This window comes from Astyanax mexicanus, chromosome 2 (genome assembly GCF_023375975.1).
Source record: "Astyanax mexicanus isolate ESR-SI-001 chromosome 2, AstMex3_surface, whole genome shotgun sequence".
In the NCBI taxonomy this organism is placed as follows: domain Eukaryota; kingdom Metazoa; phylum Chordata; class Actinopteri; order Characiformes; family Acestrorhamphidae; genus Astyanax; species Astyanax mexicanus.
Window position 1 is genome coordinate 63,772,947 of NC_064409.1, and position 24,350 is coordinate 63,797,296.

General features: G+C 39.7%; 1 protein-coding gene across 1 annotated transcript in view; it reads left to right on the forward strand.

The window, feature by feature from the left end:
• The window catches only part of b4galnt4a (beta-1,4-N-acetyl-galactosaminyl transferase 4a), a 289,838-nt gene that overhangs the window by 66,055 nt on the left and 199,433 nt on the right, over positions 1-24,350 (forward strand). The gene's annotated exons all lie outside the window — the stretch shown is intronic.

The window sequence follows — 24,350 nt, forward strand, 5'->3', positions numbered from 1 at the left end:
TTATATTATATTTAAATTGCCTTTTTTGTGTACATCTCATCATTTAAGCATTTACAGTTTTGAGCAAAGCACCTTTACTTTCCAATACTTTAAAACGTTTTTAACAATTGACCATCCTTGAGCAGTCAGTTACACTAACTATTAAAAGACTACTTATTATTAGACTATACTCACTAAAAGTTCATTATTTATATAAGGGTGCATTTTTATTATTTTGCTATTATATTGTCATTATATCATTGACATAAAATGACCTTAAAATTACAATAATATAATTTATTATAATGCATTTTGCTATTGTGAGAGTCCTAATTTAACTTTTTAATTTCTTAAAAGCTGTGATTCTAAGTGTAGAGTAAACACTTTCCTGGCATTACTTGCATGTCTTTGGGGCTTTTGTGGAGAGCACAGAAAAAATGTTACATTACATTCCGTTATGTTTCTCATGCTGAGTAAGATAAACACAGGTTAATTAGTGCCAGCAGTACAAGGATGCTCTTCATAACCTCAGACAAGACTCTTGTCTCCATGGTAACGCGTAGAATAACCGGCATGCTCTTGGAGGATCATCCTCAGCCTGAGTTCAGCAAAAATGGAGGACACTGTGGATGGTGTGACGGTGTGACGGTGGAGGGGGCATGTGTGTGTGTGACTGCAGCAGCAGATATTAGCCTGAGGGATGTACCAGTGTCTCTCTGAACAGAGTCTGTGTCTCGCTCATCTATTATTAACCACACCATTTACCAGTTCTCTGTTCACGCTGGGCCTTCCATATGTGGAGGAAACACACACAAACACACACACACACAGTCACCTTTTACAGTATAAAAAGCTACAGTGTAGGATGAAAGAATGTGTTATGTGAAGAAATATTGGTTTATTCTGTATAAGAAACACAAACAATATTGTGAGTTCAACCTGCTTTAGGTTCATTAGTTTACACTTATAAATGAGATCCGAAGCCAAATATTGGCATTGATCATTTTTAGTTGTATTGCGGTGTTGCTAAGATTCAAAGAAACCCATGTTTAACTGAATCACAGCAGAGCATGACTGAACTGGTGAAATTAAAACACTCGAAATACACAATACCATCACAGATGGTGTTAAGAAAATATACAAATTATTATTATACAAAGTATTTAAAGCTCACCCTTAGTATTAGAACAACAGATCTACCAGCACAACCATGCAGACAAAATAAGATAAATTATTTAAAGGGGATTATTTTATCATTTTTGCATGCTTTTGTATTTTCTCTTGGCTCTCAACTGCTCCTATAAACACTCCAAGCAAGAAAAACTCCATCCATCCGTTTTCTATGAATGAGCTGAAACTGTTTGGTATCAGGAATCATATGTTTCTATGAGCCGCTTGGATGTTTTTTTTATTATGACCTCACAATAAGGACACTTGCATAGAACTACCCTGGCACCACTCTTCACCCAGCAACTGTCACCAGAGCCCCACCCACTAGGTCAGAAGAATAAACGCTATTTTGATCTGCTGGTTAAGAACCTCAGACAGTACACTGCAGGATTAGCCAGCAGACTTTGTCTGAAGGAGGGATCTGTGGCGAGTCAGGGTGGGTCTGTTGCAGAAGAGCAGATGAGTTGCTCCTGTTTTGCCATTTGGCACAAGCTAACACTAACTTGCTGTAAATGCATAAAAGTAGCAGAGCCCTTAAAGGACTCATTCTGAAAGTGACTGAAACTAACAAGAATAGAGCTGGTGAAATAGACGGGAAAAAATAAAAACGTCAGCACCTTCAGGCAGCTAAGGTAGCTTGTTAGTCAAGTTATATAAAAGTCAAGTAGATACTGGTGATTGGTTTAAAATCCAAGAGTCTCCTACTAAATCTCCCAAGTCGCTTTTCTTTTTTTAAATCAACAGAACGTCAAGTTTCCAGGTTTCCCTCCTCCCTCTCCCCTGATTCTCCTTTCCTACTTCCTTTCACATCACTCACCAACCAATCATAGACAGTTCCTCTGTTTATCATGATTAATCCCAGATTATTGAATCTGTCTCACCTATTATTCATTGGGTGAGTTTTCCAGGCAGGGATTAAGACTATATGGCTATAGACTATAGGCTATAAGATATTGAAAGTGCTATGTAGGTAAAGGCCCCATTTACAGTAATGTTTTTAATTTAAGCCTGTCTGTTTTCTGTACACTCTGCGAAGTATTGCCAACCTGACAACCTTGGTTTTGGTTTCCGTATTGTTTGCTCATCTGGATATTTGACCCAGTTTCTGGTTTAGGTTTTCAGTGTATAGTTTATCCATGTCCTGCCATGCAAAGCTGTCCAGTCAAGTGCCAGCAGTCAGTCTTGTGCTCATGTACTAACCACTGATAAAGGGGTAATATATGTCTATAGCAGAAATTGTGTGCGATGGTTTACAGTTTCGAGTCGTACACCAGTTAAGCTGGAGCTACAAGGCGGAGGTGTTTCTAACACATCATCATAAAGACTCGCAGCGCTCCATTAATATGGCTGTAATGATTTGTCAGTGGTCTTGAGCAGCACACTCCTCCAAACCTGTTTCACCTTCACCTTTGCTCATTAAGTCAACGGGAGGCTCCATTATCTTCCGTGCTAAGGAGCTGTCGCTACGGATGGGACTGGGAGTGAGTGTGTTTGTGTGTGTGTGTGTGTGGGTAATGCCTCCTTCTGTCTCATGTAAATTAATGGCACTGTAGCTCCCCCCAGCTGGGCAATTTCACCTTAGCTCAGCAGATCCATCATAGCCATCAGGCTAACATGCAGAGTGCTGGCCTTGAAGCTATCAGAGGAGCCTGACGGACAATCCTTTGGGCTTTCAGAGCCACATCTTCTCTCTCTCTTTCTGTCTTTCTCTCTCTCTCTCTCTCTCTCTCTTTCTTCAAGAGCAGGACAAAGCCAACTGCTGTCTGAGAAGCTCTAAGTGCTCAGCTCCTCTGCGTCAGCCTACAATGGTCTTTGGTCGATATATGGCTGTCCGTGTATTGTGCCTGAACACCTGTTCAGCGATGATGATCACATTGTGGAACGTGGAATGAGATAATGGTTCCATTGGAGTGCTAAGTGCCATTGATTGGTTAAATATGCACCTCGGCGAGACTTCATGACATAATAGGGTCGGCTGAAAGAGTGTAATTATTCCTCAGGCAGCCGAAAGCTCTTCCAGTACTATACTTTCTGTGTGCGGCTCCTTATGGAGTCCTTTACCTTTGACACACACACACACACACCTACACACACACACACAGGTCCGCTAATTCCTGCAAAGAACAGAGCATAGATCACCTGCAGATCCTGCTGGATTAGGGCCTCAGGCTACAGGATTTCTGTTCTCCAGGATAAAGAACGAACGAAAGAAAGAAGAGACAATAAGATGAAAAGTGTGTGCGCACTTGTGGCGCTGTGCTGCCGTGGGCAGTGGTGGTGTAAGTGTGAGCGAGAGAGAGAGAGTGTCTGAGTGAAAGAGAGAGAAGGAGAGAGAGAGAGAGAGAATAGGGTAAGAATGATTCCTAAAGCCAGGATTTAGGAGATAGACTAGGGATTAGGAGGGTGAGGAGATGTGGCACTTGCAGTCTGGCTGAGCCCTAGGTGGCTCGGAAGGATACTTTCAGAATCTATAAAATGTGCTGCCTTTCACCCACCTGCATACCAACTGCAGTCACTAAGAACTTTTTTTTGTCGTCCCACTCACACATATGTCCACTGTCGTATCAAAACTTCGGAATCCTGTTATTTACTTTCTGTATTGGTTGTTTTGAATTCACTATTTGAGAAAGTCACCTGCATTCAAAATTCATACATACTTTTTTAAACATAAGGTTCATTAGAATGACACAGAAGTAGTGTGTAACACATGGATAAGGCAAAAATGTATCAAAAGGTAGAAGTATAGATATTAGGGTTAAAAGTACTTCTATTGATGTTGAAGTATCAACTCAAGTGTTTTACTCAAGAAAAAGTGTAAAAGTAATAGTTTTAAAACTACTTAAAGTATAAAAGTAAAAGTAATGTAAGGGGGAAAAAAAAGCTTAGGCCACATCACAGTGTCCTATAGTACACTACCGTCCTTCCCTAAAACACATTTTTCTAAAAGCCATAATGATTCTAATGTTATTATATTATTTATATTAAAATGTTAATGTTGTTCAATTTAGGATGCACTAGGCTCCCTGTTTCAGCCTCATATAAACACATTGAAAATGAATGCATTCTATGTATTCAATGTAAATATATTAAAGAACTCTAATTGACTCTTGAGCCACGGATCATCTTCATACTAGATTACTTACATCTGCTATGTTTTTGCTGGAGTGTAACGTAACCAATGCCATTGATTGGTTAAATATGCACCTCAGCGAGAATTCATGACATAATAGGGTCAGCTGCAAGAGTGTAATTATTCCTCAAGCAGCCAAAAGCTCTAGGTCTGGGATGCATCTGGCCATGGCTTTGGAATAGTACACAGCACTGTGCGTTCATGAAAGGCAGGGCCACTGGTTGTAGGACCTCATTAACGTAACATTGGGCTGTAATGTCTATAATAAAGACCAAAGGCAATCTAGCATTGTGGCACACTATGACACCAGGCCTTCTGGAGATGTGATGACCAACCTTTCACCTTGATGCTGACCACAGTGTCTTCTCACACAGATTGGTTGGTCACCTCCACCAAACCGCTCTCATGGCAAAGTGATGTGGACTACCAAAGTATGAGAGAGGTCTAAAAGCAGGTGCCAGATGGATGGGACATCCCATTTCCAAAGTTGGAAGTTCAACCCAGCCAACCCCCTCAACCCACCCACAGCAGACATTTCAGTGGGTGGTAATGATTGTGACTGGCGGTGTCTGGCTTGAATTTGCGGCGTCTGGCTTGAATTGACACCACTTTAGTGTAAATATACACTGAAATGTGGTCATTATGGTCAGTAGTATTCCTTTTCTGTGTTTGGTAGCTGGTCTGAAAGATGCCAGGAGTGACAGCAGTTCAAATGGACTCGATTCACATTCAAATGTAAATTCTTTCATTAAATGTGAGCAATATTAAAAGTCATTATTGTAATATGAGTGCGAGAAAGATTTTAATTACTGTGTCAAAGAGATGTCAAGAGAAGCTGTGAAATAGGACTTTTCTTAAGTGCGTGTATTGTCCAACTAATTACCAATTTCTTTTTTTCTCCTTAATGACCTGTCATAACCCTTTACTGGCAGTTAAAACAGTCTCTCTGTATGCTCTCTCTCTCTTGCTCTCGTTCTCTCTCTCTCTGCTCAGTGGCTGTTCTAATAGAAGGGTAGTAGGTTTGCTGGGGATGGTAAATAAGGTATTGGTTTGATACGTATGCTGATTTACAGCACCCACCGGTCAGAGGCCGATTTAAATCATACTGGCGGGATTACGGCTGCTCGTAAAATGAAGCATTTGGGCCTTATTGTTAACCCGAAATTGCTTTTAGGGCCATAAATATCCGGCAGTCTGGCCTTGCTGATACTTTATGGGTGCCAGGGAAGGCCTGTCACCCTGACCGCCACCCCAGCCATGACAGATATCTCAGAGTCCTCGCCGGACAATAAATAAACGTATGCTTGCCGATCGGTCACTGCTGCACGCAGGAGGGTGGACAGTTTTGGCGGCTAACAAACCGAGCGTCCGGCTCTGTGGACAAAATCCCAGCCAAATGGAGGAGGCGTATCCGGCTTAGTGGCTGCGGTTGTCTGAAGCCAAAGAGAGGATTATCAAGAGGGTGTCCTGCAGGGCAAACAGACATGTCTCAATTAGCTTCATACACACAGACCAAAACACACACTGACTTGTCTAATTAGCCAAATTGCATTGTTAATACCTGTGGCGATGTGGGCAAGAGAATAGAGCCTCTGAGGAGACGTGTGCTTGAATGCTTATGCTAGGCAAGACCTGAGGACAGCCAGCCCTGTAATGCAGTAGTTTGTGACCTTGATCTTGGAGTACCCATGCTTTAAAAGAGAAGATGGGTCAGTATCAATATAATGTGTCTTTTGTAGCTCCAGGATATTAGTCTAAATTTTGGAAAAGCAATGGATAACAATATATTTTTGAAAATTTACTATAGATTATCACTTCTCTTATGAAGTACTTTCTGGTAATGTTATGTACATGTACCTTTGCCATGTCCACAGTTACAAGACTGATTATGTTGATACATTCTAAATTTGTCCACTCTATCACTCTCCACCCTGTCATGACATGATGCATGATAAGAAATAAAAAGTTATTAAGCTAAATATGATTTCTGTGTAGTCTGACGTTTTAAGGGGCAAAAGGCACACTATTCTGATAATGACACATATGATAAACCTACGCTTTCTTATTTTTTGCTGGTGTTTCAAATCTACAAATTACTAACATATGAAGTATCCTTACTTCAGCACCTAATGCAGAATCTCACTCCTGATCGTTTGGGTGATGTCGGCGAGGGTGTCACTTTCTGTAGCTGACGCAATGCTGCGGTCAGGTTCGTGTGAATTGGAAATGGGTTTCTCATGAGGAATGCAACCAGCAGATTCTGCCCTACTGCACTTGCTGACCCACTATTCCTGCTTGTCTACTGTTATTTTTCACATATGTGGGCATATGCAGCCCTCAACTGCCTCATTTAGTTGCTTGACTTGCAGCTGTTAACAGTTACGTATTAGGGGTCATTGTTAATGTCGGATTTGCGTGCATGGGATCCTGCAGCTGAGACCCAGAACCAAATATATGTGGAAATAATTGGCATCAGAGTGGCATGCTGAATCCTCGAGTATTTCACCGGATTTAGTCATTTTAGGATATAGAGGTGGAAGGCATTCAAGGAAATTTTGTAGCTCTGCCATGTTTCAAGTCAGACTCGCTTTAATTAGCCTCAGGCTTCAGAGGAGTCAGGGGCCTGAGCTTCTGTCAGTGTGATCAGAGCGAAAATGCTCACTGAGACAGAGGGCTTCCAGCTCTAAACCTGAGTCATCCCGCCTCTCTAGTGTGAACTGGACTTGTCTGAAGTGTTTAGCCGGGGATTTGGTCGGGCTCCTGAGGCTTTCCGGGAACTGCTACAAGGACGCAGCTCTGATGGGAGGAAAAAGATTCCTTCATGATGCCATAGCAAGGTCTTAGTGCACTGTTTATGCCACTCAAGTGCAAACCTCTGGAATCTCACACTAATGTGTCCATCCGACCCTTTCAGACCAGGCTGTGAAGCCGAGGCTCTGCGGGAAGCGCTGAATTCCTCGCCTGGCCTCGCCTTGGTTCCGCAGCCAATGCTTCTCCTGCATCTATTTCTGCTCCTGCTGGAATCTTGTTTACACTCGGAAGCTCATGCCATGAGGCAGTGTGGATTCTGGCAGATGTTACATACTTTTCCCTCTTTGGGGAGAGTTTACAATGCATGCAAACTAACAGACGACAAGTTGCTCACACCACATCAAGTTTGTCTCCTGCGGGTGGGTTTAAGGTTGCTTGTGTTGTCGTGTGTGGGCGTGTATCGGCATGGCTGGTTAGCATACTCGCTAATCAAGCAAGCTACCTTTTGAGTCGGCCTTTACGTTATTTCCTTCTTGAATTTTCTGGCTAAAAAGCAATATTTAAAGATTAACCATATTTAAAGATTACAAGCTTTGGATCTTGGATCATTGTGTCTACAATTAGTCCAAAGGATGTGTGGAGTCAATTGGTTTAGACTTCAAAATTCAATTCATTACTGTCCAATGAAAACAAGTACAGGGGTTGGACAATGAAACTAAAACACCTGTCATTTTAGTAAGGGAGGTTTCATGGCTAAATTGGAGCAGCCTGGTGGCCAATCTTCATTAATTGCACATTGCAGCAGTAAGAACAGAGTGTGAAGGTTCAGTTAGCAGGGTAAGAGCACAGTTTTGCTCAAAATATTGCAATGCAAACAACATTATGGTGACATACCAGAGTTTAAAAGAGGACAAATTGTTGGTGCCTGTCCTGCTGGCGCATCTGTGACCAAGACAGAAAGTCTTTGTGATGCATCAAGAGCCACGGTATCCAGGGTAATGTCAGCATACCACCAAGAAGGACCAACCACATCCAACAGGATTAACTGTGGATGCAAGAGGAAGCTGTCTGAAAGGGATGTTTGGGTGCTAACCCGGACTGTATCCAAAAAACTGAAAACCACGGCTGATCAAATCATGGCAGAATTCAGTGTGCACCTCAACTCTCCTGTTTCCACCAGAACTGTCTGTCAGGACAATAAATTATTGTGCTCTAAAACCAGGTGTTTCAGTTTCATTGTCCAACCCCTGTATCTCCAAAACAGCAACTTTACAGGAGAGAAAAAAAAAACAGGAAAAAAGTTATTCTTCTGGTCTGTTCATCAAGAAATTTTGGCACAGTGTAAGGGACTGTTTGTGTATTTAAATTACGTATTTAACTAAAAATCAACAAAAACGGAGATACTTGTTTTTCAGTGGACAGCAATGATTTGCATTAAAGTTGAAAAAATCTCAACTTGATTTCTCACAATGTCGCTTGTCGCTCTGCTGTCTGCTGATGTGAACGCAGCATTAGGAAACCAACCTGATTAAAAGCCTCTCCACTTCAGGTTATTTTAAAGTAGATTTTTGCCAACGACATAAAAAAAACATACTAGTGACCTCCACTTTCTATCATTCCACCATCCTGTGCGCGTCCCAGAGCAGCGACCCCTTCTATCTTCTATCCCCTTATCTCGTCCAGTGGACTCAGCCGCAGCCTTCAATTTGCCCCAGAGATTGAGGAGTCTAAGGCCATGATTGCTTCCTGACTGCAGAGTTGTTTTTAGAGCCCGCTGTTTGGCAGAGCCCTGAGGCGTACCGGTTCTTCCACCTCTCTTCTTCCTCCTCCTCCCCATGTGCTCCTCTCTGATCTGGAGCTCCTCTGGCTAATGGAATCAAATCGAAAAAAAACACAACCTTGCCCAGGGACAGGTCGCCCAGGCCTTATAGGGGAGCCAGAGGCTATCTCGCCGCCTTTGATGTGCTCGTCCACGTTGAAACTAACTTAGGAACAGCGGGATTCATTGCGCTGTCTAAATTAGACCTCTGCTGGGCAGCAAGAGGCATAGCTGGAATCAGATTAAACCCTGAGTGAAAACTTGGAGGCTTCTGGGTCCCCCCGAGGGGTCAGCACCTGCTTTGAGCCTTCTTCGAAATGAGGATTGGATGGAGGCACTGAAACCAATTAACTCGTGACCCTGGGGAGGCCATGGCTGGCAGGACGATGTTGTGAAGCCCGGCTGTAGCGCAAGGTCAGTGCTCAAGGCGATCACCATGGAGGCTGCCCTTTCTTTGAGATGAGGATTTGTTTCCACAGCGAGCAGCTGTAGTCCTTGTAGTCCTTCTGGTTCATGAGTTTCACAGAAAGCCACAGTGTCTCTTATGGGTCTCCTTTCCTGTTCAGTACCCACAGGTGGACCTGTGGCATGATGTAGTGTGACGTATGTCCACATTCCAAGGAACACGTCTATATGTTTATTTTTGGCCACTGCCTGTCAGTGCATCGAGATATCTGTTTTTCTCACCTGATTGAATACAGTTTCTATCAGTTTTGTATATAAAGTTATTTTTATTTATTGTATTTTTTGTGTTCATTTTACATGTATTGGTACGTTGTTTGGTGGCTTTTTTCCCCCCTTGTGTTTTTTAATCACTTAGCAATGTTAGCCAGTCATGCTAGCTAGCAAGACAGAAAATGAAAAAAATGGCACAGTGAAGTTTCTGAGGGGGCATTCTTTTTTATATCTTTTTACCTACAAGCCCAGTTGTCCACAATTAGTTTTCACTCCTTTTTAACTGACGAGCTCAGGCCAAAGTGGGCAATTACCTAACTAAATTTCAAAGAGAGAAGGTCACCATTGCCATATGTATGATTAAAATTGCAGAGGCTGGTAAATACATTGTACTTTGATGTTTTCTTTTGCTGGGTTACTTTATTTCAGTAATTCATTTCAGAATGTGAAACTCATATTATATAAATATATTACACACAGAGAGATCTATTTTAAGCAGTTATTTCTTTTACTGATGATGATTATGGCTTGATTTTCAAATGAAATGTAAAATTTACTGATGGTCAGTGATGGTTTGGAGAGCCATGTCATCTGCTGGTGTTGATCCACTGTGTTTTATTATCAAGTCTAAAGTCAGTGCAGTTTTGTTTTCCCACAAAATCCTACAGCACTGCATGCTTCCCTCTGCTGAGGAAACCTTTATTGAGATGCAGATTTCATTTTCCAGCAGGACTTGGCACACTGCCCACACTGCCAAAAGTACCACTCTGTGTTTAAAAAAACTATATAGTATGAGTTTCACATTTTGAACTGAATTACTGAAATAAAGTAACTTTTCAGTGATATTCTAATCTTTGAGATGCACTAGTATATATATTTAAATGTTTCCTTTGAAAAGCAATAAAAAAATACAATTAGGCTGTTTTATTTATTCAGTGGCACAAATTGGTTATCAAAATGAATAAAAGCCTGCAAGATGCAAAATGCATTAAAAAACTATTTTATTTTGGTGCATCTCTTCCCCCCTTTCAATGTGCCTTTTTTTCATTTTTCTGAAGCCGACCTGTTGGGTAATTAGCATGGCTGACTAGCATTGCCAAGTGAGTAAAATAAAAACCATAAATAAAACACTGTAAAAGAATACATATAACAATATATAAACTCTGATAAACAACACTGATAAACACTAAATATAAATATCACAAGCGAGGAAATCAGATGTTTAGATGCATTAGGTTCCAGAAGTAAATGTGTAGGTCATGCTACCTTATGCAAGAGTTCCATAAATGTCTTAGGCAACCATCCCCTATGCTGGCTGGCTAGTTTAATATCTAGCTCTTGACCAGAGTCTGACATGTTTTTTTCTGAATGGCCAGCTGGTCTTAGCTTTATTTATTTTAGCATGCTTGCCTTTAGCACGGGTACTTGACTGGACCTGCCACAGGCAGCATTGTCAACAGGTATTTGTTTCATCCATGCACTGCAATACCCAGATTCACTAATTAGGTTGTGCTGTCTTCTTTGTTAATAAGGAGAGCCTCATTAGTGTCACGTTTTTAATGCCAAGAACAAAATACTGTACCTGTAGACTCAGGAGCTCTTCCTCAGAGTAAGGACCAGAGAAGGGCAGCTGAATGATACCAAGGACAAGTGGTTAGGCTGTTCAGATTGATGAAATAAGTGTCCATGAAAGTCGTTTTCTATTTGTTAGAGTAGATCCGTGTGATGTTTGCTCTAGGGAAAGAATTTCTGCTCTAGGGAAAGATGCCCTTTTAGAATCACTTCATGAAAGTAAAAAAAAGAAAAAAAAAAGGAAACAGGAATGAGGGTTTCTTTCTGTCATTCCCAAATGTTTGAAGTGTTTACTACAAAGAGGAGAGGGGTTGACACAAGATTTGGCAACCTAGCAACATGGATGGATCTAGCGCGATGAATAATTGATGCGAAAATCTCAGTTTAGTGTTTTTTGTTTTTTTTCCTCTCTTTTTCCTTTCCTCTGTACTCAGATGCATGTTTTGGGGCTATGCATTGACTTGTGTTCCTGTGGGATAGTTTCTTGCACTCTTTTATCTTCCTCCTTTTTTCTATCACAGTGAAGGACAGAGTGTTATTGTTGCGTTATTATTTTTTTCCTGCAACTTCTGAAGATGGTTTGTGTTATTTTCAGATCTAAACCTCACTCTAGTTGGTCTGATTAGATGATGCCATGAAAGGTACAATCCTCTTTCATATTCTGCAGAGATGCAGTCAGGCAGTGTAGTTATGAAAGTCATGGTGTTTTTAATGAAAATGTACTATTGCAATTTAATGAGTATGCAGAAGACTCTTCACAAATCTTATTGCTGTTGGAGACGTTTGGCGAAATTGTTTCTTAGCATGCCAGCATGCAGCACTAATGATGGAAGTATTTTGAGCAATTAATAAAATGTGTGGTATCAGCCTTGGCAGTTGCATAATGGAAATTATAATATTTAATCAAAGTAGGCTTTGCAGACCTTGAAGAAGCCGTGCGCATCCTCAAGGAAGCACACTGCCAGTCCTGGATAGATAAGCAGAAGGATTTGGGATGAAATAAAATAAAGTAAGGAAATAAAAAAAAAATATGTGACAGAAAAAAAGAAAAGCCTCAGAGAACTCAGGTATGCACTATTCATCGTAATAAATGAAGAACATATCCATGTCCTTCAAGCAAATGACAGTAGAGAGAGTAGTGGGCTAGGCAGGGAAGCAGAATCTGAAATGAACAGCATGTCCTTCTCCTAATGTCAGACAATAACCGCTGTGAATCCAGGACAGACAGAAATAAAGGCCAGCTTCTCAGTAAGTATAAGCATTTGTTTGGGTGAGTTATGAGAAGCTGGTGGCATTTAGAGTTATAGTGTCTGTCTGTGCTCTGTCCTCCTTATGTCAGATCTTGTGGACAGGTCAGACACTCCCTGATGTGAAAAAAATATATATATATATAAAATTAATGAGCTTTAAAGGCGGAGATGGTAAATAGTACAACAGAATAAAACCAACACAACAGGGACAAAGTAACAAACAAGGCAGACCTGGCCTAGGCTAAAACAGAATCCAGGAGACAGTAGCAAGGGGTAAGTAACAAGTAGTCAAAACGACAAGGCAAACAGAACTAGTAGGACAAAATGGAAATCATACACAGAATAGCAAACATATAGTAAACCACTCGATGCACTGTGGCAGATGTTGGCAATACTTCGCAATGTGGAATTAACACAAAAGGGTTATTTACACAAAGGCTAATGGGTAGGAAAACAGGTGAACATGACAATGAACGTGACTAGGAATGCAGGAACACGGGATCTCTTAGTGGATAGTGTGGTGTGGAGCAAAACACCAATTTTCATTACTGTTGCTACAGTAGTTTATAAAGAACATGGTTGGTCTTGTATCTTACCAATCAAATTGCAGGTAGATGATCAGACTAGACGGTTGCAGGTAGACGTCTGGCCTGCAAGACTGTGTATTCTGTGACTAATTTCAGCCTCACTGGCTTCCTGTTGAAACTGGTGCTCACCTAATGTTCTTTGTTATAATAACACATCTTAAGCCCAGGCCAGCTCCCATATTATACTCAGCAGCCGGGGTGTTGGTACATGCAGCACTCAGCACTCAAAATGTTCTCAAATGCTCCCAGTCAGATTTTGGCCTAGATTCAAACTGGAGTCAGAAATGGCTAGAGTGATTTTTGCTCTCAGGGCTGGGACTGAGAGATTGCAGGTTCAATCCCCTGTTCTGGCACAAACTAATGGATGATTGAAGGGAGTAAAGGACCAGCACTTTTGTTGTCCCTCAGCGTTGACACTACCTGACCCCAATTACTCCCTGGGGGCTGAGGTGACTGCCCACCACTCTGCATGTAGAACATGTAGAACATCTGAACATTACAGTTAACTGTCTTAAAACAGTCAATCTGTCAAGTTTTCTGGATGTTCTTAGAACATTTTTATTTAAAGTTTTAAACATTTTAGTAACTGCACTCTAAAAAACAGAGGTACGATATGAGTACTTTTTTGTACTCAAAGGTACACTATTCATAATTGTACCCTCAAAGGTACAACATTGGTCTTTACAGGGTCAGATTTGTTCCCTCTGAAGTACAAAGTCATTTCTAACAGAAATAAGTACAAATTTGTACCATTTAACCAGCCAAAGGGTACATTCAGTATTCTGTATCACTGTACTAATAAACTATATATATTTTAATTGAACATTTTTATTTGAAAGCCAGACAATTTTGGATCATCAAGTTTTTGAGCCATATTTAGTTGATGAGAATGTTTATAATGTTTATAATCTTTACTGGCACAAAAACCATGGGTACAAAAAAGGACACACTGAAAGGTACTTTTTGTACCTCAATATAAGGTACAGCCCCAGCAACAAGCTTTGTACTCTTTTAAGTACAAATCTGTACTTTCTTTTCTTAGTGTGTGCATTGTCACTTTTTATTGTCAACATTTTAATTCTTAGTTTTTTCTTAGTTTTGGGAATGCTACTTTTAAGGTTTCCATAATTCTAGTATTTGTCTAGCTGGGAATGTTATGCGAGAGATGTTCTAATAACATTGTGATGTTAAAGGATTTCAAACCAGTATTTTAAAAATGTTGCTAAACGTTCTTATAACGTTCTCTGTTAGCTGGGTATGTTCTGATTGTCCTAGCGTCTAGTGCATTAACGCTGTCAGTACAAATTGGTAAATCCGAAAGTTATATTCTGTTAAACTGCTGTGCAATAACTGTAAAGGATGATCTTAATCTTAAGATGTAGAACATCCACTTCTAGAATTCTTATATTTAATCCACCCTCAGCTCTGCAGTGACGGAGGAATTCTAATCTCGAGGCTAATGGTCTCGGCAGCTTAGCTACTGAGGTCAGACACACACTCAGTGGTCACAGCAGGCCGTGTGAGTGAGCGGACTCTCCGTTAGCATTGCGCTCTGCCGCCTGCACGGATGTCTGTCTGTTTGCACTTCATAATGCACTGCCTCCTATTGAAAAAAAACAAGCCGTGGCCCTCACTTCACATTGATTTTTACCATCCTGCCGGCCCCGTGATTGATCTCCACTTCAAAACCATTGATTCCCTTTGCTCTCCCTCCAAGCCCTTCTGTCCAGAGACTACAAATGGGCCTTGGCCACTTTTCTATTGTTATAAATGGTAGCGAGCGCTCCAGGTCTCTAAATAAACGATGGGGCATTACTGGCTGTCTCTGGCGAGCGGTCCGGCCAGTGTTGTATTGGTACTGAGCCCCTGTTCCACTGTTCCACTCCTGTCTCTCTGTTATTCTGCTAGGAAGCGTCTCAGCACAGCACAGCACAGCACTGCACTGCACTGGGGCTCGTTTGCTTTCCGTGGCCATGAGAAGAATACTGAAAAGGCTGCGGATGGCCAAGAGCCAAAATGTGTTACACTTTAAAAATAACGCATGATAAAAGGTTGTTAATGGGGCTGCTCACTTCCGGATTAAACCATTTAAAGATGAATTCCTTTTTTGCCTTCCCTTTTTTTGGTTTATAAGCTGAAGATACAAACCTACAGGCTAATGATAATATAATAATATATCTTATATAAATGGAAAAATTTCAGGTGATATTACATTTGGCTTTGGTCTTTTGAATCCTGCCATGGTGCTTTGCAGTAATACGATTAAATCCTATTGCACCTGCTGTTCTATAAGATATTTGCATTCTGTTATTGCATAAGGTACTGTGTGTGTGTGTGTATGTATGTATAATTTATAATAAAAAATGCCCTCAGGTTTGATATGGAGCTTCTAAACAGAATGGTCCTATAGTAAAGTACTTGACAAATAAATTGTTACAGTGTCATAAAAAATGTTTGGGTGTCCCTGATCAGTTTCTTACAAAAACAACCTTTATGCCTTTAAATTTTGCCTGTTCAGCGAATATGAACTTATATATTTATTGGATGTTCCCTGGGAGCAGGTAAATACTTCAAAGGTCATAATCCTTCCACCTTTTATCCATTCATCCATCCATCCATGCATTCATCCAATACCTTCTACCTTTTATCCATCCATCCATCCATCAATCCAATACCTTTCACCTTTCATCCATCCATTCAATGTCTTACTTCATCCATCCATCCATCCATCCATCCATCCATCACCTTCCACCTTTCATCCATCCATTCAATACCTTCCTTCATCCATCCAGCCAATACTTTCCACCTTTCATCCATCCATCCAGTATCTTACTTCATCCATCCATCCATCCATCCATCTTATACCTTCCTTCATCATCCATTCATCTTATACCTTCCTTCATCATCCATTCATCTTATACCTTCCTTCATCATCCATCCATCTTATACCTTCCTTCATCATCCATTCATCTTATACCTTCCTTCATCATCCATCCATCTTATACCTTCCTTCATCATCCATTCATCTAAACAATACTTATTAAAACACATGTAATCTATGGAACCCCTAAATGTTTTTGCCTATTTTAGCCTGCTGTAAATAGGCTATGTGGGTTAAACTTTTTGTGCATACTATTTAAAGCAAAAGGAAACAAATTTGTGTAGTGACATAATGCATGCTGGGTGTTTTGGAGAAAACGCAGAAATTATGCAAAATATTGTATTCTGTTACACCTATGAACATAAGGAATACAATACTCTGCCAAAATTATTTTATTTTTTATTTTTTAGAGAAAGACAGTGAGAGAGTAACAGACATAGCTGTTAAATAGATGAAAGAGAGCATCCTGATTGGTCTCTCTGTTTGTTAAGTAGATGTATTTGTTAAGTTTTCTTTGTGGGTGGAATTTATACTAGGTTACTCTCTTTCAGTGTCCACCATTTCAAACTGTTTTTCAGTGCATCAGTGTCTTCCTGCCTTATTGATGCACTATGTATGTATTGTCCTCAATGGTTAAATCACTGGAAGGGTCATGCTGAGGTGAGTTTAACAGGTGTTTTTTGTCATTAACATACTGTAGCTAATGTTTCTTTTTTTTAACTGACTAGCTGCTAATGTTCTGCTCCATTAATGTCCTTCATGATGAGACTTGTTTTAGGACTTTAATGCTAAAAATATTATATAATGTAATAGAACATAAATAGGCTGCATACAGTATAGTGACAAATGTTAAAATCAAAAGATTTGATTGTATTTAGTGAGAAGAGTGTTAGTGCATTCCACAAGTCGCTGGTGTCACTAAATCACTAAATCATTTTAAACTCCTAGTTTCTAACCACCTTCAGACAGCCTGCCACTGTTTTAGCTCATTTTAGTTTCTTTTATGATCTTTGGTATGTTTTAAGTTTCTTTATTTATTATTTATTTATTCATCTGTAGTTGAATTTTTTATTAGATCTATTACCTTTTTTTACCTATGATTTTATGATTCCTACCCTTAAATTATTATTTTTACCTTATTTGTTTTATATCTTAATTTTTTTTCTATTATCCTTTTTTTAACAATTCTTATACCTTATTATAATGCTGTTTTTTATGCTTTTTTATTACTTATTTTATTCTATCTACTTTTTTGTTGTTGTTGTTTTTGTCAATCCCTTCCCTAAGTAAATGCTCGGCTGCATTGTAAATGAGGGCCACCCTCCAATGTACTCCAAGTTTAAATAAAGGTTGATTGAAGTCACCAACTCACAATTAACTCACCATCCTCAATACTTTCCTGATTCACAGCTTAATTCTGAGGGTGTTTTCCCTCTATAACCCACACCTGGCATTCAGCATGATGCCAAAATGTTCATGTTTATCTGCCCCAGAGGGTCCTATTCTATTGGCAAGCTGTAAGAGTTTACCATGTTAGCAATGGGTGCAACATAAAGTAGCTGAATGCATTCATTAGAAGGGGTGTCCACAAACATTTGGGTGTATTACGTATTTCAATGCAACTTTTTCAGAATATTACCTAATTGTTATGTGTGTGTGTGTGTGTGTGTGTGTGTGTGTGTGTGTGTTTTGGAGGTGTTATGGATTTGTGCTTCCTCTCTGAAATGAGTATTGCTGGGTGTGAGCTGAACTTAGAGGTGTAAAAATCTCATCTTTCTCAGATCTCTTCATTTAATCTCCATGAAGTATAGTGTTTGTTGAACGGTCAGGATTATTTCATAATGCACGCTCTTGTATGTAGCATGCAGTGGTTATTGCTTTTCCCAAAGGATGCTTCTTTATTTATTATGTCATTAGACAAGGCAGAGCTTCAGCGTTTTTCACTCGAGGTGGTAAAAAGCAATCATTATTGATGTAGCGATCGATGGAGTTTCCCTGAAAATGTGCAGCTTAATTCAGCTTTCTCCACAACCTTCCTTAATCACTGTAATGCTGTCGGCGTGAGGCGTAAACTGATATCGACATTCCCATTCCCAATCAAATACTCAAAATCCACAGTACACCAGTTACTGTTTCCTCAAACAAACACACACTTCCTGATTATTGAAGAAAACTTAAAATGTAATGTAGAAAATGCAGCAAACATTAATCTCACCCCAGACAGTGAAAACTGTTTCAACTCATGATTATTCTGTCTGGTTGTGCTTGGCCAGTCAAAATCTTCTGCATTGTAGATTAATACTAAAGAAAAACATATATGTAATTATTTGGCAGATTTAGAGAAGTAGCTCCTCTTGCTTAGTTGACAATTTTGCACATCTTGGCTGGGTTTTCTGAGTCTGATTTATGAGGTAGAGTTACCTGGAATTCAGGCTTTCAGTTAACAGCTGTGCTGCTGAACTTAATTACTTGAAGATAATTACTGAGTTAATTACTTGAATTGCTTGTATCTTAATGTGTTTGAGAGCATCAGTTGTAAAGTTGTGAAGAGGTAGAGTTGGTTTACAGTGAATAGCCCTATTTGAGTAATGTTCTAATCCATATTAAAGCAAAAACTATTCAAACAAGTAAATATATATATATATATATATATATATATATATATATATATATATATATATATATATATATATATATATATATATATACTTTAATAAATGAAGGTCGCTTAATCGGAAGGATTTCAAGAACTTTGAAAGTATCCTCAAGTTCAGTCGCAAAACAAATCAAAAATGTTATGATGAAACTGGCACTCATCAGGATTCTGTATGTGTTTCTTCATTGTCTAAATGACTTTAGTATTAAGTAACAATGTAGGAAAAAAAGATATAAATTAAAACATTGAATGAGAACGTGTGCCCAAACCTTCAACCATTACTGTATATATATATATATTTTTTTTTCCCACAGGAATGAAAGGAATTTTGCATTTGTCACGATTCTTATGTCACGATGAGACACTATAGCCACTACCAAGGATATCATAGATACTGCTACATATATCAACCACATAGCAGCACCTTAGCAACCACTAAGCAACACAGTAGCAACAACCTGAGATGATATACCATATAACCACCTAGCAACACTGCAGTGACCGCTTTGCACTGAGATACCAATCACCTGTAATACCATAGTTACCACCTAGCAACACCAGGTGGCATGGTGGCTTAGTGGGTGTAGTTTCCATGTTCTCCTTGTGTCAGTATTGGTTTCATTCTGGTTTTACCACAGTCTTAAAACATGGTGATCAGGTTATAATTGGGTTCTCTAAATTGGCCTGGTGTGTGGACAATTATTGATTGCTTCTCTCCGGGGTCAGTGTCTTAGTGCCTGATGCAGTCCTCCAGGTTGAAATGTGTAAAATGTAAAATGTGATTTATGTTTTTTTTTCTCGTATTTTATTTGATTTTATTGTATACATTCAAAAACACACTCATTCAATAAGATTAATTATTATAGTTTTTCTAAGCCATCTGCACAGTCTGTGTGTGTGAACAGAGTGTGTATGTATGTGTGTGTTTGTGTATGTATGTGTGTGTGTGTGTGTGTGTGTACACATTGACAGTTTAGCTTCTTTGTTCCATCTGAGTCTCTTCCTACTGTGTGTGATGAGATTTAGACGACTGCACGCGTGTCCTCATTTTCTCCTCTGCTCCCTGAAGTAATGGTGTGTGTGTGTGTTACTTAGGTGTGTGTTCTTCACTGGTGTGTATTATCCCGTACAGCAGGAAGTCAGCTCTGGAGCTGCTTTTCTTTAGCTTCTTTAAGATCTGTGACACAGATCTACTATTGATTTTGCTAGGAAAGAGTGTGTGTGTGTGTGTGTATGCATGACAATGCAGCATTTACTGTTCTAATGTCACTTGAGGACTCCATGGCATTGGTGCTCAGCATAGCCAGAGAGGGGAGGCTTTCTGAAGGATGTTTATCTGTGAATCTGTGGTTTATCAGTTAAATTCAATTACCTTAAAAAATACATTTCTCTCCCAAAGAAATGAATTGGATGCACAGGTTCATGTGTGCAATAATGCTAATAAACTAGTAACACCAAACCAACCACATGGGGTGCAGCAACCACCTGAGACACCACAGAAACCACATTCCAACATTTCTTTGAATATCACAGCTACCATATGGGGAACAAAAGCAAACCACTTAGTAACACCACTTAAACCACATATTAACCATTTAGAAACACCACTTAAACCACGTAACTGTACTATGTGCCAATTACTGCATACAAAAAATAGATTGTCAACGGGTAGGCAGCGAAGCTGTGTAATTTGCATATCGTCGCTGCTCTATGAAAAACACTCCATATCCAATCCCCATTTTTGTCGATTTTTAGTTTCTACATAATTTGAACAAACAAACTGTGCCTTACACTGTGCCAAAATTTATTGGTGAACGGACCAATATAAACGCTTCAAAATGACCTGAAATAAACTCTTTTTACATTGACTTCCATTGAAAGTTTACAAGGTTTTTTCTCTCTCCTGTAAAGTTGCTGTTTTGGAGATGAGAGTTTTTCGTTGGACAGCGACGATATGAATAGCAGCATTCTCTACAGCATTGGATTAGCAAGTAGAAGAAAGTCATCACTGATTGGTCAGTAGGTCGGTTGCAATTTCAGGCAGTTTTTGAGAGTTTTTTTTGTTCGGAACAAAAAGTTCAGACTCCTGTGAATTGGTGGAAACTCGCACTTCCACATAAATTTACTGTTCCAGAAACTGTCAGGAATCCCACTTTTCATGCAGTGATAGTAACCACCTGTCAACAAATCAAACCATCTAAAAAGCCCTAGCCATCTTGAGAAACAGTTGCAGCAAAAAAAAAAGTGTTTATGGTGGGACAACACTTTCACTTCATGTTTGGAAAGGTGGTTTTCCCAGTTTAGGAAAGTTCTGAAAAGTCTGAAAGGTCTAGAATAGGTGGGTGGAAGTGGGAGAGAACCATCAGGATCAGTTCTCAGTGCCTCGTTTTAAGTGTCAGAGCCTTGCAAATCTACTAATGAAGGGTGGAGCTACTTTGAGCTTGTTAATGGTGCAAAAATAGCCAATATATTTGCATGGGGAATGCTATGCTCCTATCACTTGCATTATAAGCATGTTGGGAGCATCGGCTAAAAGTGCTATATTTCAGAATACTAGGGGTGAATGGAGGTCGGCTATTCGACACGAGTTCTTACTTATTACAATGTTTCACTACACCTCAAGTCCATTTCACACTGGATTTCTCCTTTAAATAAAAAAATATATATACTAAAAGTAAGCAAGAAAATAATTTAAGAGTACTAATTTAAGTTTCCAGTAGAATTAAAGAATTATTAGAGACCACCTTAGTTACAGGATACTCTTGCGCCATAAAAGCACCCATAAAAGCCTAGGTATCACTGTGCATTTTTTTTTATTTAAGTATAATCTTATTTATCTGCACGCTCTGTATCATCTACTACTTCTCTTGTTTTGCACTTAGACTAAACCAGCAAACAAATATGAGGCTCACTCAAATGATTACGACAACATAAACTGAATCAGGCCAAGCATTTTCATGTTTTATTAGCGCCCGAGGGAAGACACTGCATATTTATACGGCTTTGATGCTTCACACTGAGAGATGCTTAAGCTTCATAAACTTCGGTTGAACACTGCGAGCTTCTCGCAGCTTACTGGCCCTCTGGAGGCCGGGGTCCGGGTAACAGCGCTATTACGTGCCGCATTATTCTAATGCTTATATCACAGCCGTGAGCTGTGTGCATGTAGCGCCGGAGCTCCCAAATGTGGTTAAAGAAAACGCCAGATTGTTGCCTGTGCTAGATATCTCTTGTGCTTTGCTGCTGCTGCTGCTGCTGCTGCTGATGCTGATGTAATCTTTTTCACACGGAGAGAGATCTGGTTCTTCTTTAAAAATGGGCCAGTAGTAACTATGATTATACAATATGAAAATGTGCTTGGGAAGGAGTTGATATTATTACAATAACGATGTGCTGAAGTCAGTATTATTACAGCAACAACAGCAGGATCTGCTCTACATTCTGTAATTAGCAGTGTATTGGACAGTAAGAGTTGTGAAATGAGAGGAAAATGTACATTTCTGCAGAATTATGCATATAAAATCTTCCTTAGCAGCCCTGCTATATAATATATTCACTGTCGACAAGCTCAAGGGATAATTATTTATGGACATCTATAAAAAATAGATTGGCTGCTTAATTTGTTATTGCATGTTTGTTTTTTTTTCAAACCTCAAAGAACTGAGAAAGTTTCTGTTGTTAATTTTCTTTGAATCTGTTGATAATGTGATTTCTAAGAGCTAATCAAACAGAGTCCATTTTTCGTGGACAGTATGGGAAATTTGAATGCAAAAACACAGAGTTTCATACATTTTCTTTGACTTGTAGTTCCTTGCAGACAGTATGAACTCAATATATTACAGGTTTTATCTTTTATTTTGCACATTCTTGGACATTTAAAAAAACTGGGATAACTTGGGGTAAGTAATGAGGTAAAAAAAAATATAATAATGATGTGATTTTAAACAGGTGATATTTAAAATCATTGTTCTTCATTCTGTATGTTTCTCAATATTTCACAATTGTGACCAAATACTGTATTGTGCAAATCATAGCTTATACGTTAACCGTGTCCTGAAGTGGTGTTGACTTCTCTGGGCTCAGAGGCATCTGGGATGGACCATCACGCAGTAGATGTACTGCACATGTATATTGTGGTCAGACAAATCAGTATTTCAGAACCTTTTTTTTTTTTTTAAAGAAATAGATGTTGCTTGCTTCGAACTAGAGATAGAAGGAAATAAAGAAAAGGAAGGAGACCATCCAGACTGTTATCAGTGTGTGTCATGGTATGGGGTTGTCAGTAAACTTGTATCTATGATACATGTAATGGCTGGGCCGGTGGGCGAATGCAACCTAAGGGGAGAGATTCTAATGGGTGGGCAGCTACTTGCCCTGTCCTTTATAGTGAAACACACAGGAGACAGCCAGTGCAGGGTAATTGAGACCATTTATTGGGCTGGGGAGCTCCCTCAGTTCACCAATCACAATCCAGGATAACACTGTAGGCAGAACATACAGGCTACAACCTGGAGCTAACCACCATGCATCCATATCGGTTCACATCTCAACTCTCTTTCCCCATGTACAAGAATTAACATTCTAGTGCGCATGTGCCTCATATAAGGCACTTAAAGTGACCATTACATATAGAATTAACATAAAGTACAACATGATCTTAGAGGAATGTATGCTGCTTTCAAAATGACATTCTTTCCCGGTTGACATGAATTAACCCTTGTGCGATCTTAACATTCTGTTTACTCCCCTTGTCCATTGTGTCAAAAATGACACGCCCCACCAAAGCCCCAAAATAAAGCAGCCTAATTAAATTTTGAATCCTCCAAATTTGTATTCTCCAGGATTATTGTTTTCGATGGCTGGTTTGATGAACAGGAGAAAGGTGGATGGGATGAAATGTGCTGGACATGGGCAGCTGAATACACTGTTGGCATTGGCGTAAAAAAATGACCCATAGGACAATCTTTGTACCCTAGTGGTGTACAGCCCACATGGAAACATAAACAAAAGTATCACTCTTTCTAATAATGGGGTGTCATTCAGAAAAGTCATAAAATTTAAAGTTGGAAAAAGATAGCTCAAGGTATTTTCTCTACAACTAAACTTGGCAGTGGGTCACTTTTGACCCGGAAGACAACACAAGGGCTAAATAAGATTACACATTTGAACTGAATACTTAAAATAGTGTCATACATAGTAATATAGTGTACTAGATTTAGTTTAAATTCAGTGCGTTATTATACTTTATTACAGTGCTATTATATTAACTACAGTAGAATATAACTGTATACTGATTTTATCCCACACCGCTGCTCTACAGTGGAGGAATGTACAGAGTTCATGCATGCAGATGGATGAAACTCTCTCACTGATGTTGCAGAAAGGGGATTTGGTGCATGGCGGTAAAGGTGACTGATTTCCAGTGGCTATCAGGTGTGTGTAGCTCTGATAGGCAGATTGCAGCAGCAGCAGCTGAGGTCCTGCTGTGATTTTCTCTCTCTCTCTTTCTCTCTCTCTCTCTATTCCTCCCTGATGGGCACGGCAGAGGGAGAGTAATGTCTTGGGCGCGTTTGTAATGCAACTCATCGGAACGCCCTCACAGAACCATCCATCTCTGACCACAAGCAGCAGGAAGCAGCGCAGATAACACTGCATCACACCGACACACACACACACACACACAACTGTACAGGTGCACAAGCCTCAGTCTCACAGGGCCATGCGTGATCTCGTAATGGGAATACAGAATCTAGGGACAGCAGTGAGCAAACAGAGGGCATCTGCAGGAGCAAGGTCTTATTACAGTGTAAACACACTGAGTTTAACATCTGAACTTTCTCTATATACCCAACAACTCCAGAAAGTGCTGTAAAAAGAGAC